General features: G+C 39.6%; 1 protein-coding gene across 1 annotated transcript in view; it reads right to left on the bottom strand.

Moving 5' to 3' along the window:
* LOC131878786 (protein AF-9-like) overlaps positions 1–5,733 on the bottom strand; it is a 14,425-nt gene extending 8,692 nt beyond the window's left edge. The window contains exon 1 of the mRNA XM_059224908.1: positions 5,522–5,733. The gene's annotated coding sequence lies outside the window, so the exon portion shown is untranslated. The remainder of the gene's footprint in view (positions 1–5,521) is intronic.
* Positions 5,734–6,890: the final 1,157 nt, after the last annotated feature.

The following is a 6,890-nucleotide window of genomic DNA, read 5'->3' as shown; positions in this document are numbered from 1 at the left end:
CGTGGGGCTCATGGCGACCAGAGGGGGGCTTAGGGCTACAAAGTTTGGGCAGAAGAGAGGTTAAAGGAATTGAGGGTGAGGTTGTAGGAGAGGGAGGGGAACAAGGGGAGGGAAATAGGGAAGGAAAGAGGAAAGGGGTGGGGTAAGTCTATTGAGAGACTTGACAATGAGGTTGAGACAACTGCTGTCTCTGCCTCCTAGTGCCCCTGAGATGGGCCTTTGTGCATTTGAAATTGAGACATACCTTGTGCCTCAAAGATCTCATGCACATAAATGGGTGGAAAAAGCTACACCCCTGTTTGGAACAGCCCTTCTCTTTGAATTTGGGAAGGCCAAACTCTCTAAGTTTGGGACACCATTCTGGGTGAGCCAGTCTACACCCTTTGCCTGCCTTTTTGCATCTCTGTCGTATATGGACATCGCAAATCTCAAGAGCAGTCTCTACTATGCTATCACTCTTTCTGACCTCTGTGGACTCCTTGACTACAAGGGGCATTTCTGTCAAATCAAGAGTGTCAGTGCCTGTGTCTCTTTTGCCTACACTTGACTGGTTCATCCCACAGTCAAGTAGTGGCTGGGTGTGACCAACCCAAGCTATTAAAGCTTCAATAATGAAAGGCTCATTGATAGAGGACGGAGTTTTCCCATCCAAAACCAGCTCTAGACAATTCCTAGCCCCTTCAGAAAGTCCCTTCAATAAAGCTTCCATGTTTATTGAAAGCAAGGCTATTTGAGGGATCCTAATTGAAAATACTGGAAACCTCAACAAAGAACAAAGAGAAATATTCTGGAAACTTCCTTCAGTTTCGAGAGAAAAATCGTTAGAAATGAGCGAGAGGAAAATAAAAGGTGAAAAAAGTAAAAGAAGAAGAAGACAGAGCCAAGAGAGCCAAAGAGAGAAACCAGCGCGTGTGAATGAGAACCAGCTGTAGAGCAGATAAGCAACACTCGTGCTAGGTGGAAACCAAGGAGGAATGTACTCCCTAGGGACAGAAAAGAAGGGAATAGCTGATTTCGCGAGGTTGGGGCTACCAACAGAGGTGAAGAGATCAGAGCCGGTCGACTACGATGACCTACACTTGGCTGACCAGCTAGCTAGCCTAAGCCAACATATACCAACTCGACTACAAGAACAAGCTAACATCAATGGAATGGAATCGAACAAAAGAAGGTTCTAGAACCCAATTTTGTATTGAAAATAGGAAACTAAACTGATTGTAAACAACAAGAAAAATCAACTGCATTTACAAGTACATGAAATGAACAGACTAAATAATAAAAAACAAAATGAACTACTCCTTAAGCCAAAAATACATGCAATAACCTAGAATTGGGATAAAAAATATTGATAGACGAAAAAAGTGAAATACGACATGAACATAAAAATAAAAGATATAATACTAAGCAACTAGAGATTGGAAGAAATGAAAGCTAAACAACAGAAGTGTTTTACCTTAAGCAGCCACGCGACCACTTACAAAACACACTCAAACCGGCCGTTTGAAATGATCAGGAACAAGAAAATGTTGCGACTGCTCTCTACAAAAGACGGGACCGAACTGAAAAGGGTAACTTCCGGCGCCGGAGTTTGAACCCACGACACCTAGGGAGAGGATTCTTGCCTTGTTCACGCTGCCTCTTAGACCGCTCGGCTACACCAGTTCCTTTTTAAAAAGATTTAAAAGTATTAAAAAAAATGCTCTTCTTAGATGAGATTAGATCATAAAAAAGGATGATTTGTTTTTGTTGCATGCATCCTATTTCAAAGCGGACATTAGCATTAGCAAGAGTTGCAGTAAGTATCTTTATCCATAAAGCACAATAGTTGTTGAGTAGTTTCAAACAATTGAAACTTGTAATTTGGTTTAACTCAAATATATGAGGAGAAATACTTTTCGGAAAACAATAAAATTAACCACAATATTCATGTTTACATAAATAATACGATGACATTAACCCATTCTTGCATTTACTTAATCATCGCGGCTTGGTCCTTCTACACGCACCAGCCATTTCAATCAATTTCTTGATTTGTGTTAGCCAACCCATTGTTGTAAACAATCCTTTTATGAGCCATCAGTCTGGGTATATACACAATTTGGCTAAATCAACCTTTGAATTGAGAAGCACTTAGAATACACCATTTTGCTTGCTTAATGTAAAGTAAACATTCCACCATCAATCGCTTTTTGGCTACAACGTATCAATTTCATGGAATGGCAAATGAATCCAATGAAATTACATTGTTAATACCGCAAAGTGTCGTTCTCTTGTGAGATTATCTTTTTCTTTCTACCCTTTTGGGCATTTTTTAAGTGAAGGGATGCTAGGAAAATTCTAAAATGCTAGAAAATATTTCAAATTGCTTGGACAATGCAAATAATACTAGTTTGATTCTAAATACCACAACAGTGCTAATAAAAAAAATCCAATGCTAGTGGCCTCGGATTAATTCTAATTTTCAAAAACTAGCATCAAAAAATGCTACCTGGCCAGCCTGCAACCACGTGCTTCTGTGGCTGGGTGTCCAAGCTATCATGGCTTCCACAAAGACAGGCTTGTTAATGAAGAACGGAGTTTCCCATTCAGTATACATTCAAGACAATTCCCGGCACCTTCAGAATGTCCCCTACGCAAGTAAGGCTTTCATGGTTATTGAAAGCAAGGTTAGTTCAGAAATACGGATCCAAGATACTAGAACTTTAAAAAAGACACGGAAAATAGAAATTACTCTATTCTGGACTGGATTCTTCCTTCATCAGTCAGAGAAAAAAAAAACAGTTAGAAATGGACATGTGGAAGAAAAAAAAGAAAGAGAAAAACCAGCGCGACTGAGAACCACGACAGGTAAACGGCACGGGCTGGGTGGGGACCAAGGAGGGAAATACTCCCTGGGGACAGACACAGGTAAGAGAATAGGTGGTCGACCTTGCCTGGGGCCAGCAACAGAGAAGAAGAGAAGGGAAAGGAAGAGAGACCAATGGGTCGACTACGATGACCTACTTTTAGCTGACCAAAATAGCATGCCTCAGCGAGGAAAAAACCAACTCACCTAGGGGAATAAACAAAACTTGAATTGAACAAGCAAAGCTCATTGGAAAAGAAGAAAAGAAGGTTTTATTACCAAATTTTGTACTAAAACTACGAGATTACACTGATTTTATGAAACAAGAAAAACCAACCACACTTACAAGAACATGAAATAAACAGACAAAAACTATTAAAAAAATACTCCTTAAAACAAAAAGACATGAAATACTATGAATTTGGGATAAAACATTGATCTTTTCTTGGACATCTGTTCTCTATTGTGTTTTGAACTCCATAGAGTTTAGGAGCAATAGCTCATTGCTCTAAAAATGAGTGTGTTGAGATTGGCGAGGCTAGTCAAGTTGAGTACTTAGATGATCTTTTAGTCACAGATGAAGATGCTTTAGAGGCCATTAGTCACTTGAAAGTTTCGAGCTCTTCTTGCCCCTGATGGTGAGACATCTCAGTTCTTGATGATGAGATGCTCCTGTTTTCTCGTATTTGATGCTTTGCATCTTGGGTTAGGCCTAGTGTCCCTCTTCTTTAAAGTTAGCTCATGCTGTTCCAATTTTTAAAGGGGGAAATAGATAAGTCGCAGGCCTTAGAAAAGATAGTAAAGTTCAAACTTGTAGATTTTCTTGAAGTCTATGAAGTTCTTTCTCTTAGCCAGCACGGGTTTCGAGCACATTTTAGCAGTTACCCCAGTCACCCAACTGATTGAGCATCTAGAGCAGGTCGGTCATTGAGGGACTAGAAAGTCATGAGTCAGTCGATGCAGTCTATCTCGACGTTGCCAAGGCCTTTGACAAGGTAGATCATGGTCTTTTAGTTAACAGACTCCATGAGATTGGGATCGAAGGCAAGGTTCTCAATTAGATAAGACGTTTCATTTGTGGTAGGGAAGCAATTAGTTAAGGTCGAAGGATACCTTAGTGACAAACATGATGTCGAATTAGGTGTTCCTCAGGACTCCATATTAGGTCCTCTCCTTTTTATCATATTCATTGCTCCACTTCAGAAGCTTAGAAGTAGTAACGTCAGTATCTCTTCGTATGCTGATGATTCAAAATTAGTGAGTGATAGGAACGGTCTAGATTCCAGGAGTCCGTTAGCGGTCTTAAATCAATTCTACTCTTGGGTTGCTGAGAGTAATATAGCCTTGAACGCAATGAAATTTCATTCAATGACTTTTGTGTCAACGCCTTTTTACACTCCACTCATAGATAATGGAGGTAAAGATATAGAGCAGGTGTCGCCCATGAAAGATTTAGGATTAGCCGTCCAAAATAATGGAAACTTCGATGAGCATATGCAGTTGAAAGAGGGTAAAACTTTTCAAATGTGGGGTTGGATATATCGAACATTTAAGTCTAGAGATAGTATAACGAGGCTAACTCTGTACAAGTCGATTGTTCAGCCCCATCTTGAATAGGCCTCTCCCATTTGGGCTCTAATTAGTTCAGCAGGTTTGCAAAAGGCTCGAGCAGGTCCAAAGATGTTTCACTAGGAACATCACAGGAATGAGAGAGCTCTCGTATTGGGAGAGGTTAGAAAGGTTGGGACTGTACAGTGTTCAGAGAAGGTGCGAAAGGTATCTGATATTGTACGTTTTCAAAAGCATTCATGAGCTTTGTCCCAACCCAGGATTTAGGGTCAATTGTAGTGACCGTAGAGGCTTAATGAGCGTTTTGAAGGGCACGTGCCCTTCAAGCCCTCGAGAATGCAGGCAAGTTAAAACAATGAAGTCCAACTCTCTTCTTTCTCGGCCTACTTCATTGCTTCCCTTCAATAAAGGTAGAGAGTAAGTATATGTTGTTGATCCAGAAGCAGGATTTAAGTCAGACTTGGACATGTTTTTGACCAAAAAATCCTGATCATTCAAGGGCTAGCCAGATCTGGCTCCATGAACTCTCTAATTCGTTGGTGGATCAGATACTACATGAAGAAAAATGGATATGTTTTTCGTCTTGAACTGCTGTGGATCCCATTGCTAGTAGCAGTAGGGAAGTCCGCAAAAAGTTGCCCAATTCAAAGCATTGCGAATAATTGCACATGATGTCCCACTTATGGTCAAAAGACTTCGCAAATCAATCTGAAAACGCTTTCAGAGTTTACATAACAAATGAAATGAGATGAACTTTGCCACAAAAGGTTTGATGCAACAATCAAAAACGGAAATCGAAGTTCTGAATGCAGTAAAACTTTTTTTATGAAATTATGTGTTTGAACTTTTAAATGCTTTTTTTCATATTAGTGGCCACTTTCGACGAAAATTAACGTTTATAAGTATTAATGATTGTCAGATAGGCAAACCAACAACTTTCATAGAATAAATACAACTTCCGGATATTAGATAGACATCCATTCTCAATCCCTCATTTCAATTCATCACTATTTCTCATCATCTCCTTGGAATGACTTCGAATACAAAACGAACTCTCTTTCATAACCAATTCCCAAGTGAAATGTCCATTAAAAGTTCGAATCTCACCTTTCCCCTGAAAATTCCAACGGCGTCACCGCCCTCAATCCCAGAGGACCAAAGCTGGGGAGTGGGGCCAATTAGCGGCACGCCCACGCATGGATCTGAAAGTCACTTATATGACACGCCTCAAGCCACGCCCAAGTCGAAGTCTAAGCCCAAGAATGGGGTAGAACTCAAAATTAGAACGAGATTGACGGATGGTGAATCTGGAATCACCCTAAACAAACTCAGGGTTGATTGAATACCCACACATTTTAAGCCAAATCAGTAATTTGACTATCTTTTTATACCGTTTATTGTAGTTGGAACCGTAAATGCCGGCTAAATGTCAGCGACTGTGGCTGGTATTGGTTCAGAAACAATTAATTATTGCAAACATATTTTGCATTTTTACTAAATCGGAGACGACTTTTGCATTTCGGATCTGACTTTAAGGGCATGACTGAGTCTCATGAGCCAACAGCTGAAAAACGAAACGTCAACAAGAAGAGAAAAGAAAATTAGCTTTTCCGTAAAAATAATCCATCCTTATCAACAGTTCATGAATATTTGCATTTTGTTTTGCTTATCATTTTGTTATGATTTGTTCCAGATTAAACATGGTAAAAGATGAAAAAGTGTCTCTAATGCTCATTTGGGATGCATTATCTAAAAAGTATGTTTTTATCTATTTTGACATGTCTCTCTCAATCGATGAATGTATTCTTTAGCTATCACATCTCCATTATCCTTGTTCAATTAATTCTAAAATTTTGAAAACCGTGTATCCTTTTCTTCGTTAGATTTGCATCTTTTTGAAAGTTTCCGAAAAATTCAGTCTTTTGACAGGGTTGCCAATGATTTTCAATCCTACCTTTTGCGGTTGAACTGGTATCTTGTTGACCAACTACTTCCTGAACATCTCTCAACTATGAAAATACCGATCTTCTGATCTGAAATGAGCCAACCAAGTTAACCTGGGACAAAAATTCTAGTTTGTGTACACTCAAATGTAAAGGAAAGTAATAGGAGTAATTTCGTCAAACAATTGAAACCCGATAAAACCATTTTATTGACACCTAGACCCTCTATTGAGCCTTCCTGTCATCAATTTGTAGTTTCAAGTCTCTAATATCGTTTGCATTAATGCCAAGTACTTGAGCGTCCTTGATTTCTACTACACATACAAACATTCAATCCGATATAGCATAAAAGCCTCGCTGAATCTGGCCATAATCCCTCTCCTTTGTCTCGATTCAAGTCCATCCCATCAAGATTGAGAAATTCCAGTTCCAACTAAAAGCCATTTGGTTCTTTTGCTGATCTGTTCTGGCATCCCTGACCATGCTTTTTGAACATGAGCGCTGGAAGTAAACAAACAAGCGCACCTTCTTCT

The sequence above is a fragment of the Tigriopus californicus genome, chromosome 4, assembly GCF_007210705.1.
Source record: "Tigriopus californicus strain San Diego chromosome 4, Tcal_SD_v2.1, whole genome shotgun sequence".
NCBI lineage: Eukaryota > Metazoa > Arthropoda > Copepoda > Harpacticoida > Harpacticidae > Tigriopus > Tigriopus californicus.
This window is presented reverse-complemented; position numbering and strand designations above follow the sequence as displayed.